This window comes from Moschus berezovskii, chromosome 23, assembly GCF_049115385.1.
Source record: "Moschus berezovskii isolate FMDL1 chromosome 23, NW_MosBer_1.0, whole genome shotgun sequence".
Classification (NCBI taxonomy): Eukaryota; Metazoa; Chordata; class Mammalia; order Artiodactyla; family Moschidae; genus Moschus; species Moschus berezovskii.
Window position 1 is genome coordinate 26121758 of NC_142482.1, and position 13451 is coordinate 26135208.

Here is a 13451-nt window from a genome sequence, read left to right on the forward strand (position 1 = left end):
ACAGGCTCAATCTAATCACGGTGGGACTTTAAACATAGGTATGAAGGTCAGGAAGATCCCCTGGAGAAGGAAATGGCAACCCACTCCAGTATTCCTGCCTGGAAGATTCCACAGACAGAAGAGCCTAGTGGGCTACAGTCCACGGGGTCGCAAAGAGTTGGACATGATGAGCACACATACACAGACACACACAGGAGGTCCCACTTCCACAAGCTGGTTTTCACAGAATACGCCCTTGTTCACACCTGCGGGATACAACAGGACATTCATTCTTTTTTTTTTTTTTCTGATTTTTCTGAATATATAACCAATCTTAAATTTTAAAAATTTCAAAGGATGAGCAAAATATTTCCAACACAGCACAAACAGAACAGTTTTGAGACGAGTTATTTTTTTAAAAAATGGTTTATCAATTCTATTTTTGTATAAAACACATGGGAGAAACCTAGCCAATCAACACAACTGTTGCCACACGAAAAGGTACTTTTATCAAACTTCGAGTCTAAGAACGTACAAATGTTTCTTTTACCATGTCTACAATAATTGTCTATGGTTTTCCATTTAACTATTTTAAAAATTCCACATAACCCCATTATTTCTTCTGTCCCGTTACAGTACAATGACAGGGAGGAAGAGAGTTGGTTAAGGCAACTCTCTAAGCAGTTTTCTGCTGTCCCTTCTTTCCAATCAGAGACTTGTGGATGTGAGGGATCACTCCACCCCCAGCTGTGGTAGCTTTGATAAGAGAATCCAACTCTTCATCACCACGGATTACAAGCTGCAAGTGGCGTGGAGTGATCGCTTAACTTGAGATCCTTGGATGCCCTGCCAGTTCCAGCACCTCAGCGGTGAGCTACTCCAGAATCGCGGCACTATACACTGCAGCAGTGGCACCGACCCTTCCATGGCTCGTGGTACGAGTCTTCAAATGCCTATGGATGCGGCCCACAGGAAACTGTAGCCCAGCTCTCTGTGAGCGAGACACTGCCTTGGCCTTGGCCTTCCCACTGTCCTTTCCAGCTTTGCCTCCGGCCATGGTCTTGGCCGCTCGTGTCCTCGGTCCCGCCGAGCCGCCGCCGCCGCCGCTAGCGCAGCACCGACCGCCGCGGCCGCCCGAGCCCGGACCAGGACATTCATTCTTGAGTTCATTCCAGGGCTTACTGAATTCCCACAATATGCCCAGTTCTATTAACATTTCAGGCTCCCAAGAGCACGTGCCTAGTTGGATAACGATGACCATCTTGGTGGCGCACTGCTCAAATCTCCCTTCAAGTTCTGGAATATACTACCTTTGGAATCTATGAGAAGGTTCACACTGAGGCCACCATCTTCCCCAGGCTGCTTTCAGCAAAGGCAGAGCATGGGTGTGGGGGGGTGGGGGTGGGGTGTGTATGCGCTAGAGCTGAGTCAGTCCTGCCCAGAGTGGAACTTCTTTAACAGTGGGGGCTCTAAGACTCCCAAAGCCTGGCTGAGACTTCCTCAGAGCTGCACTCCAGTCTGAGGCTCTTTCTGCCCCACGCTCTTCTTCCCTCTCTCCTTTCTCAATAGGCAGATCAGCAGCCCAGTCTGAAGCCTCTCCCTGTCTCCTCTTGATCCCTCTCCCCTCACCCCCTAATCTTTCACAAGAGTTTCTCCCAAGAAGTCTCTTGCACTTCTATCTTGGCATCTTTCCCAGAGGAACCAAAACAAAGGAACCAAGACCCATTATTTATAGAAAGATTAAATGACCAGATAAGCCACTCGAGGAGCAGAAGTCACAAGCCCCTTGTAGATCTCTCTTGAATCCATCCACTTTGCTCTAGGTCCACAGTCCGTGCCTTAGTTCAAGCGACTGCCTCTGTCCGTCGGATCCTGGTAGGACACAGACATCACACTCAAACAGGCTAATTGGCTGGCGTTAACAAAGGAAAATTTAGAAAATTGTAGTCCTGAGATACGGATTTAGGTTAAAGGAACGAGGGGCATGGTCTGCCTGCATCACCTGGGGTGGAGGATAGGTACCCCCACCTCGATCTCCTTCCTCCCTCCTGTCTTCTGCTGGTGCTCCTTTTTGGCCCATTGATGGAGGCCCAGGTCTGCTTCCCACAGGCATGGACAGACCAGGGTCAAAAGCGAATCAGGAGAGGCAAAAAGAAGCTGCCTGGCACAACTGTGTCTCACCCAAAGCTTTGCAAAATCTAATTTTACCCCACTGCCCTCTTTTAATCTTTCTCCCCATTCAAACCAGAGTGACATATTAAAAAGTGCTGACTTTCCCAGCTACTTAACTCCATCCAGTGGCTCCCCTCAAGGACTAACTTGTACTAGGTCAAGGAATGTCTGCTTGACTCAAGGCACAGGGTGGCCCTTGAAGATACTTGTTTTTTTAACGAGTAAATAAAATGCTATGGGCAAGCCATGTATTTTGGAGTCCAGGATGATGGTGCTGATCTCAAACATTTGTTCCTCTTTTCCCCAAACATTGAAAAGTCCTGGAGTTTCAGTGTCTGTGTATCCAAACTCTATCTCCTAGGTACCACTAACTGAGACCTACTGTGGGGCAGGCACTCTGGAAATGTCTTTCTGAATAGGATGACTAATCTGCACAATGAGTGCCCCCATTTGTGTTTTTCACATTAGAAGAGGGACTCAGTGGTCAAAAACGAGTTGCCCACAGGCCGTCTGGGGTCCCAGTGGGGAACAAGACACTCCTTTTACGTTTCCATGTCATCCTTCCCACAGGCACACTTCCCCTAGATCCACCTTTCTCGTGGGATTATTCCAAGGATGTGCTGGGCTCTGCTTAGTCACTCAGTCGTGTCTGACCTTTGCAACTCCATGAACTGTAGCCCGCCAGGCTCCTCTGTCCATGGGAATTCTCCAGGCAAGAATACTGCAGTGGGTTGCCATGCCCTCCTCCAGGGGATCTTCACAACCCAGGGATCAAACCCAGGTATCCCCCATTGCAGGCGGATTCTTTACCATCTGGGCCATCAGGGAAGCCCAAGAATGGAGTAGATTAACTCGTGCAAAGAGTTTAGAACAGTGTCTGGACCCTAGTCAATGTGCAATCGCTATTAGCTCTTATTAACATGTCATCCTCTTCCAAGCTTTTGTATGGAGTATCATTTCTGCCGAATGGACCTTCCCCCACCACCTGGCACATCATATTCATGCAATTTCATATAATGATCAAGACTTATGGCATCCTGGACGCTGTCCAAGGCTGTACAATCTCCTGATTGTATTGACTCCAGGGACTCTGAAGAATATGTCAATAGTTTTGAAGAATGAGAGCATGGGTTCAACCCCCTTGGATAAGGATGCTGCGTGGACTTGATCTGTCCTCACATCAGGAAAGCCTACATGTCCATCCACTTCCCGGTACTCCTACTGGATTTAACTCCAGCCCTACCTCCTTTGCCCCCTAGGGGCTCCCCTGCTCTCTGGGCACCTGCTCAGAAGGATCACCCCACCCTAATCCCAATATTTCTTCCTTCCCATCCCTGCAGGCATGCACTGCAGCCTCCTCAAGGGAGGTATTTTACTGTAAATCACGGGGTGGAGACAGCACATCACGAGTATTAATACATCCCTCCTCCCCTCTCCTCCCTCCAGTTTTTTCCACATCCCCCATCTCTTCTCTTCGTCCCCTCCCCTCTTTTCCTGCTCCCACCGTCTGCGCAGATTGAATTACCCTCCTGGGCCTGTGAAGACTTGAGATGCCCTCACCTCAATAGGATCCCTTGAATCAGACATCTCTTGGGTACCACTTCCCATCCTGTTGGCCTTCCCATCCTCCAGCCCCAGCTGTGGTACCCAGTTCCACACAGGCTGAAAACAGCTTCCTGCACATGTCTTCAGACAGCTCCCACCCCATCTTAGCCTGAATTGCTCACCTTGGATTCCTGTCCTTGGACTTTTCTGATGCTGAGGGATGGGATAGCTGCAGAGACCCACAGGGCACTCTCACTGGCACACCTGGCAATACAAGGGGAGTTCACACCCTTGGCTGGTGGTGGTGGAAGGTGAAGGCTTTCCCCTTTTGCCATCCGCTGCCCAGGTCTGTGGTTCACTGTGGGAAGCCCTGGTGGGAAGGGGACCTGCAACAGGGCATCCTTCGCTGGTTCTCATTCCTTCCCTGTTTCACTCCCCTGATTACTTCCAATGTGGACTGCTTGTACACAAGTCACTTCTCAGTCTGTTTGGGGGAAATACAAATTAAGACACCATTGTCTCCTGGAACAATATTCCTTCCCGTCTTCCAGTTTTTTTCCATGGAATTCTTCATGAGCTCCTTTCCACCTTTCAAAGTCTGACCTATCCTTCAAGGATCATCTGAAATTCCAGGTCCCTGATTGCATCAACCCACAAAGATCTCTTCTCTTCCTGGGTAGCTGTAGCCTTTTCTAAGCACTTAGAATAGTTGTATGTTCTTATTTTCTTCTCAACATTAATAATGAATAATAATAACTAATAATTGTTGATGCATACAATTGCTGGCTTCAATTCTAAACCCTAAAGAAATGATAAACACTCTGAGGCCAGGCCTGTGTCTAAGTCCCCACAGAGCCTGGCATAGAGGGAACTGTGGGGTTTTCCCAAACTCCTTCAGTAGGGGACAGCTCTCTCCTGGGCAACAGAGCCAGGTGGGGAGGGCCCTCTTTCCTATCTCTGCTGTATCTGGTATCTAACCTACAGGAAGCCATGAGCTCCTCACAGCCTTCCTAAAAGCTCTATGAAGAAAAGTGAAGGATTTCCTTAACAGTCCAACGGCTAAGACTCTGAGCTCCCAATGCAAGGAGCCATGGTTCGATCCCTGGTCAGGGAACTAGATCCCACGTGCCACAACTGAGAGGTTGCATGCTGCAACTAAAGATCCCACGTGCCCCAATGAAGATCAAAGATCCTACATGCCACAACTAAGATCCAGCACAGCTAGCTAATTCCTGGTGTAGCTAGCTAGCTAATTAGTAAATACTACATAGAAAAGCGAATGGTCACTCATCCCAGCATATGGATCTGCAAATCCTTCTTGACTTCCAAGGCCCAGCTTAAATGCAGCCTTCTCCGTGTGGTCTCTCTCATCCTTCCAGAAAGACCCCTCTGTGCTCTAAACTTCAGTAGTTCTTTATCTTCACCCTTTTAATGAACCTTCTCATTTTCACACACGTCTTGCAATTAGTTATCCATCATTTGTCTCTCATTTAACGATGAGTAAGTTAATCAGTCACCAAGCCCCAGCCCACCGCTTAGTAGCTACTCAATACATTTTGAATGAATGAGCAACTGGTGGGGGAAGAGAGCCTCAGAGGCCACAGACAGACAATTATCAGGCTTCCCGGCATCCTGTTGTAAGTCCAGGGAGGCCCACAGTTACAAACCCATAAAGATGATGGAAGAGTCTGCTACTTGTCTCCTCAAACCCATTCTTCTCTTCTGATACAAATTTCCCAGCCTCCATCTTATGACTAAGTACTGACGTCTGTGAACAGAAATGGTATAGCAACAAATGACAAATTATGTTCTTAAAAGGAAGAGCCCTGTGTTCCCTGGGAGGGCAGGAGCTGGGGCAGCCATTTTGGATCATGAGGTGAGAACTGCATGTTGAGGTTGGCAGAGCAAAAAGACAAAAGGAGTTTGGGCTCATAATGATTCTGGAGCCACCTCGTCAGTCCTAGACTTCAATTGAGGCTCTTACATGGGAGAAGAATAAACTTCTCTGTTGTTTGAGCCAGCCTTATTTGGTCTTCCAGTTAAAGTAGCTGAACATGTATTTTAACTAAAGCCAGACATATTCTATAAGTCTGACCAGTTCTGAAGGAGTGAAAGGGAAGTATGCTCCAGAGAGATGCTGGGCTGAGGATCTGTGGTAGGTGTAGGCTGGGGCTGAGGGCAGCTGCGTGACTGGATGGGCTCAGAGCACAATGCATGTGTGTTCTTAAACATACTCTGCTGTGGTTCCATTGTTTCTTCAACTTGGACAGAAGTGACTGTGCTAACTGGACTCAAGCTTGCACTTGGAGCTCAGGTGGAGAAGGGCTGGGGAAGGCGTGCTACCTGAGGAGGCAGAGGGCAGGAAGCCGGTGTAAGGAACCCTGCTGGGAGACACGGAAGGTAGCCATGAGTTCCTAATTCAGGCACTGAATGTACAGGGGTCAGAGCAAGATGCTAAATCAAAGCCAGAGCCAACAGTTGGGGACTAGGTTGGGGGTCCCAGCAAGCAGATTCTGGGACGACTTCCATGAATACAGGTGAGTAACATGGAGTATGGTAGTATACAGTGTCTTCTATTGAATTAAAGATTCAGAAGGGCAACAAGGAGCAATTTTTCACCCTGTGTCCTCATCATGATCCTAGGCTTGGAATCCCTGCCCTGGCCTGTGTCTCCACTTGTTAGCTTCACTTATCCTAAAAGACTTGTCTTGGGTGTCACCTTCTCCAGGAAGCCCTCCATGACACTATAGCTAAGTCAACAGCCCCTCCTCTGAGCTTCCCCTAGACCGTGCACTTTTATTGTAGTTATTAATGTGTCAATTATTGCAGGAGTACAATGATTGCAAGACAGCTTTATAACCAAGTTTAACTGAGATGCCCAAGAACAATGATCTTTGCCTTGATACCCTCAGAGTTTCCCATGATTGATGATACACGGAGGGAGAAAATTCACCTGAACGGGACCACAGGGGCAAGTGGGTGGGTGATCGGATCATTTGGAGGCACAGCATGGGGGCCTCAGACATCACAGAAGGTGGACAGTGAATGGATTCTCTAAAAGCCCATTGAGAATCCTGAGCGGGGCAGTGGGTTACACTGGGAGGTGGGACGAAATGGTCAGGGCTGAACTGATCTCAGCATTAGCACTGCCCAGAACTGCCTAACTCAGGTCATCACATTCCCAAATCTGGTACCCGGAAGGGACAATTATCAACAACCCAAGGAGCAAGTGAACATCCTAAGAGTGAACACTGCACATCCTGATTATGCAATGCTCATCCTATTGATTTTTCTACCCTGTGTTCTGGGAGAAAAGAGGTTGTAGAAAATTCAACATCCCCCACCCCAAGATACACACCCACTCCCTGAGATGTGTTTTCTTGGGGGAGTAAGGTCAAAACGCTACCTTTCAATCTAAGGCGAGGGCCCAGGGAGAGGAATCATGATCTGATGTCTTCTATTGCTATTTAATCATTTCATTACTAATTAATAGGGTCATTACTGCAACTCGAAGGGAAAGAACTGTGATTAAAGGTTAATGCCGTTGCTGCACGCATCACACCTCAAATTATGTTATAAAAATGTCCAGCGCATTTAATTGAACCTATAAGTAACAATGTAATTACACTTAATAACGTACGTGCCTTGTATTTATTTGTTCCTCTCTGAGGTACAGAGAGCCCCACGTGGGTGGGTTAGGGAAGATCTCGGTAACTTGCTGTCACAGCGTGCCCTCTGTCTCCTGATCCTATCAGCTTCCGGCCCCCACAGGACAGGAATGATAGCTGACTGGTCGCAAGAAATCCAGCCCTGCCTCTTCAGCACTCCTCCGTGTTCAGCTCAGTTCAGTTCAGTCGCTCAGTCGTGTCTGCCTCTTTGCAACCCCATGGACTGCAGCACGCCAGGCCCCCCTGTCCATCACCAACTTCCGGAGTTCACTCAAACTCATGTCCATTGAGTTGGTGATACCATCCAACCATCTCATCCTCTGTCGTCCCCTTCTCCTCTTCGCCTTCAATCTTTCCCAGCATCAGGGGCTTTTCAAATGAGTCAGCTCTTCACATCAGGTGGCCAAAGTGGGACAAGGTCTAATGTCTGTACTTCCCAGGAGGGAGGCGAGGTGAGGAGAGGCGCAGAGAAATCAGCTACTGACTGAGCCCCTGGCACTGTACAGTCTTGCCAAGGGCTAGGATGCTTCTAACTTACGTGTCTTAGCCTGGGTGGCAATGAACAATGACCATTTATTTCTCATGGTTCTAGAGCCTGGGAAGTTCGCGATCAAGCCGCAAGCAGCTTCAGTGTCTTCCTGATTCATAAGACATCTTCTGGCTGTGACTGTCCATAGTGGAAAGTGTGCGAGCTCTTGCACTCCTGCTCTTTCTTTTTCTTTTTTTGAGTCTCTTTTTTTTATAAAAGCACCGATGCCATTCCTGAGGGCTCTACCTTCTTGACCTAATCACATCCCAAAGGCCCCAGCTCCTCATCCCATCACTTTGGGGCTTGGTTTTAGCCTGTGGATCTGGGGAGACACAGACATTCAGTGTACATAGCACTGTGATCTTTTGTGATCCCCTCCTTTGAAAACACCTTTTCCTCCTCTTGGAACGTCCCCTCCTTCTTCACAGAGTCAGTGCATACAGCTATTTGGCTCTCAGCATTCATTCTCAACTTCTATTATTTTCTTCCGCTACTGCAAAGTCTGGGAAGCTTAAAACTGGCTTTTCTCAGACTCTCTTGCAGCTCGGATTCTGGATGCAAGTTAGCCGCCCCGCTCCCCCACCCCCAACACTGGATGTACTCATGGGAGATCTGGAAGGTGGCAGGGAGACGGGGATTTTGTTTCTTTGGCTGTCTCAATGACAAGCAAGTTCATGGAGCTGTGACTATTTCTATATCAGTATTCCTTACCCTGGGGATGATGCAGCAGAGAACTGAAGGAGTACAGGGCTTCGGCAAGTCATTTATTTTCTCTGTGTCACTTCTCAAGTGACACTCAATAAAAAAAAGTTCTACCATCTTTACAAAGTTGTTGTAAAGATCAGCCTTTCAAGAGTATCTTTGAGAAGTTGAAATAACCTTTGTGATCATAAATTATTATTAGTCTCGTGCAAGTGTTCTTCTATCTTAAATCAGAATTTTTCTTCTAAGGCAGCTGATCTCAGATGGTTCGGTTTTTCATTTTCTATAGATTTTAGCATATAATTCAGAGAACGTAGATTCATTTCCTCTGCTGGCTCCCCTGCCACTATCCATATGTCTCCCCACATATAATCCTCAAAGGTTTTGCCAGGAAAGATTTCCTTGAACAGAACCAAAGGAGCTTTCCTTGTTGGCATGTAGCTTTTGCTAGCGCTGTACTCTTTATTCTATATTTGGATCACTTGCCCGTTTTCACAGCCAGGCTCACTGTTGAAGCTCCCAGGTCCTCTGTGGTGGCACCGCCGCCCTCTCCAGCTCTCTGGCACCATGTCCCTTTGTGATGAGCACTTACACATTTTGGCCAACAATTCCCCAATTTCACCCTTGAGTTCCTTCACTGCTCTCAAGTGAGTGCCATCTGGTCCTGGTGATTTATCTATGTTTAGTTTGTCAATTAGGTATAAAATCACTTGCACATTTACTGCTATTTGAGTTAGTATCTCTGCCCCATCAGTCCCAAAAGACAGTCTATAAGTGGGAATCTTATAGAATCACATAGAAAGATAGGACCTCAGAGCTGAGAGGGTCCTTGGAGAGCCTTTTAAAGGAAACATCATTAAGCCATTCATTCAGCTATTCAATTATCCTAGAAATAATGACTACCTACTATGTGCCAGGCTGGGTGCTAAGATAAAGCAGCGGGCAAGAGAAACTCTAAAATTGTCCTTCTGGGCTTCCCTGATGGTCCAATGGTTAAGATTCCAAGCTTCCAATGCAGGGGCCGTGGGTTTGATCCCTGGTTAGGGAACTAGGTCCCACATGCCTCAACTAAAACCCAGCACAGCCAAATAATTAGTTGGCTTGAAAATAAATGATGAGGAGCTTCCTTAGTGGCTCAGGGGTAAAGAATATGCCTGCCAATGCAAGAGATAAGGGTTGTATCCCTGGTCCGAGAAGACCCCACATGCTGAGAAGCAGCTAAACCAGTGCCCCCCAACTATTGAGACTGTGCTCTCGAGCCCGGGAACTGCGACCACGTGCCGAAACTACAGCTGGTGCATCCTTCAGCCTGTGCTCCGCAGCAAGAGAAGCCACCGCAACAGGTAGCCCCCACCTGCCACAGCTAGAGAAAAACCCCACACAGCAGCAAAGACCAGTGCAGCTAAAAATAAATAAATAGATAAAATTATAAATAAAATTGCCCTTGGAGCCTCTGTCCGCATCATCCTGCAAGCATCCTCTATCGTTAGTGGCCAAGGTGGGGCATCAGAGACAGGGAGGCCTGGCGTGCTGTGATTCATGGGGTCGAAAAGAGTCGGACGTGACTGAGCGACTGAATTGAACTGAAGGTGGGGCAATAAGTGGAAGTCCTCTGTCCCCTGCCACCTGTTTCCCAGAATCAGCCCCATTAATGACAGGGAGAGGCACACAGGAAGAGGAAGATGGAGGTGGTTGAAGGGCATTATGGAGAATAGAGGGAACTGGGATGCTGTGGGGTGAGTATAAGGTCAACATAAAGGCCAAAGGGGATGGGAAAGGATGCCATACTGACTGTAAGAGAAAGAAGTTGAGAGGAGGGACAGGGTGATTCAAGACTGGGGTTAGGATTGAGGGGAACAGCTGAGAAGCAGCGAGCAGGGGTCTCGACCCCTTCATCCCCTTTGTGCTTTGTTCCTTCCCATCTGCACTCTGATTGGCAGGAAGGGAGGTGGAGGTGATGCATCCATTGCTGTGAATTGAGCTTATCATCATTATAATCAAGGGAGAGGCATTTATCATCCTAACAGATGCTCCCCTCTGAAATATCTGATAGCCCAGAGTCTGCTCCCAAGGGGATAAGAACCACTGTGACCCTTACAAGATAAACTGATGGGATAGTCCCAGCCTTAATTATGTAGGGCCCGGGAAGAATGAAGCCAGGAAGTTTTGAGTAGGGCAGAGGCAGAGAAGGAAGAAGTCCAGAAGAGAAGGAAAGTGAGGCGTCGTGTCAGAAGATGCTGGAGTTTGTAAAGAAACACTTTGCTCTGTTTTCTGGACTGCAGGTATTGATGGTGGGCCCTAAGTGGACAGCTGGAAGTCAGAAAATAGGACAAAACATCTGTTGGCAACTCCCACACTGAACATGGAACATGAGTGAGAAATAAACCTCTGTTATAAAAGTCGCTCAGATTCGGGGCTGTTATTGCAGAATCCTCTAGCCCACCCTGGCTGATCAAGGGAGGCTGTGGCGGCTGGTGAGGCGGGACAGCTCTGGTGCCGGCAACAAATCAGAAAAGGTGGTCAAAGCCGAGGTTTCGACTACGCAAAGGGCTCTGTGCCAGGGAGGGACAGATAGTGGCGATGGGATGGAAGGGTCTGGGTGTCTGCAGGAATTGCCCATATAGACCCTTTGAGGTAGAAAAGAAGCCAGAAATTGTCATCAGAGATGATAGCCTTACCTGACAACAGAATGTGCTCTGGCGCCACGGCTCTTTCCTCTACTTCCTGAGCAAGTTACACTGCGTTTCCGTGTCCTCTTCTATAAAATGAAGACAGCAGCACCTACGTGTAGGGTTGTTGCAGGAGCTAAATGAGTTACCCACATGTGAGTTACCATGTGTGCTTAGAACGCGTATAATGAACTACCCACATGTAACGAGGTACAACAGGAGCTTATGAGGTGCGTATCCGACTCACTATAGGTGCTCGATACACATTATCTCTCAGTATTTTCTTCCCAAGGCTTCCAACTTGAAGATAATAAAACTAAGTTCCAGACAGGCTACAAGAGATGACATGGCCAACTGACAGCAGAGAAGGTCTCCCCCACAGCCAGCCAGGAAATGGGCTGACTCTGCCTGTCTTGGGTGTGAAAGGCCAATGACAAGCATTTAATTTGCTCTTAAGCCAAAACAGTTGTTGGTAAATTAAACATTGATTGTAAAAGGGTCTCCAATTAAGATTCACTAATTACATCACCAGCTCAATTGTCATGCAGTTTATATACAATTACCCAAGAACAAATATTTAATTACTTTCCTCTTAATACATTAAACTAATATTATTCCTCAAGCTGCGAGATAGAAATACAGAAACATTTAACTGACATGGAGACATGAAATCAGACAGTTAATGAGACAACAGCCATATTGTCCTGTCTGTTGGTGTGACATAGCCCCGGGGTAATGAGAAGGCAGGGAATCAGTAGGGAGAAAGCCCTTGGGTCTGTGTCTTCTGCTCCTGTGATTGTCGAGATGGAAGTGGCTGGGGGATGCTACAGAAGCACGGACCATCCCCAAAGGGCGTTGTCCACAATCCTCGCGGGCAGAAGCTGTTGGTTGAATCTGCATTGCGGCTTAAAGTCCCCTTCCGTTCCACCTTGCTTCCTTCCTTCCCCAAAGATGTCAATCCTGAGGGCACTCCCTACTGCACATCCTGAACACTGAATTGCCTTGTACGGTCTCTTCTAGAAAATTCCATACTCAATAGGAAGCCATTAGATTGTTCTGAGCATGTATGTGGCATGACCTGACTTTCACATTAACAGTCTTGTACGGTCTCTTCTAGAAAATTCCATACTCAGTAGGAAGCCATTAGATTGTTCTGAGCATGTATGTGGCATGACCTGACTTTCACATTAACAGTCTGTGATTAAAGGGAGGCAAGACGCGAAGCTGAGACAACTGTTAGGATGCTTTTGTTGGGAGTGAGAGCAGAGCATCTAGATTCAAGGGTTTCCCTGGTAGCTCAGTGGTAAAGAATCCGCCTGACAATGCAGGAGACTAGGTTCAGTCCCTTGGTTGGGAAACCACCCCCCGCCCTTGGAGAAGGAAATGGGGATCCACTCCAGCATTCTTGCCTGGGAAATCCCATGGACAGAGAAGCCTGGCTGGCTACAGTCCATGGGTTCGCAAAAGAATTGTACACGACCGAGCTACTTAGCAACTAAACAACAATAGCTCTAGATTTAAAGGGTGGAAGGAAAGTCAGTCAGGGGCCCTGGAGGAGGAGGAGAAGGACTCTGAGAGTCTGGTGCAGGAGAGAGAGGGGAAAGGGCTGGGGGCTAGGGGTGGGAGCCTGTCTGAAGGGCAAGTCATGTTCCTCAAGCACCTAACAAAGGGCTCCCCCAGCGAGTTGCCCTTGGGACCAGCCCTGTGTAGCCCCGGGCCACTGACCCCTAGGACTCCCAGCACCCATGGGGATGCTTGTGGGATTGGTTTGCAGAGGGAGCTACACAGCTTACATCATGTAGCTATTTCACAAACTGATGAAATTGCTGTAATAGATTAATAATCTGCAATGTAAAACTTATTACTTCCTTAAACCGAATTTGATTTATAATGTTCTAGAAGCGCAGAACTCAAGCTATAAACTCTGGTCTTGAGACGAGGGGAAGAGCTTGGATGTAAATCTTTTCCTTGAGTTTTCTGAGACACCGGATTCCATTCAATACTGGCTCTCCCACTGGCAAGCTGTGTGACCTTAGTCAAGTTATTTAATCTCTCTGAACCTCTTTCTTCTGTAAAATGGGAGTGATTACCATACTGGATAGTCTGCTCACTGAGTCAGGAGTAACAGATGAGATATTCGTGTGGCCACAGTTGATATGCTATAAAGGGACAGAGGAATGGCTTCCC

General features: G+C 47.6%; 1 pseudogene; it reads right to left on the minus strand.

Moving 5' to 3' along the window:
- Positions 1–397: 397 nt before the first annotated feature.
- On the minus strand, positions 398–1100 carry LOC148774112 (histone H2A.V pseudogene; annotated as a pseudogene).
- Between the last annotated feature and the right edge of the window lie 12351 nt (positions 1101–13451).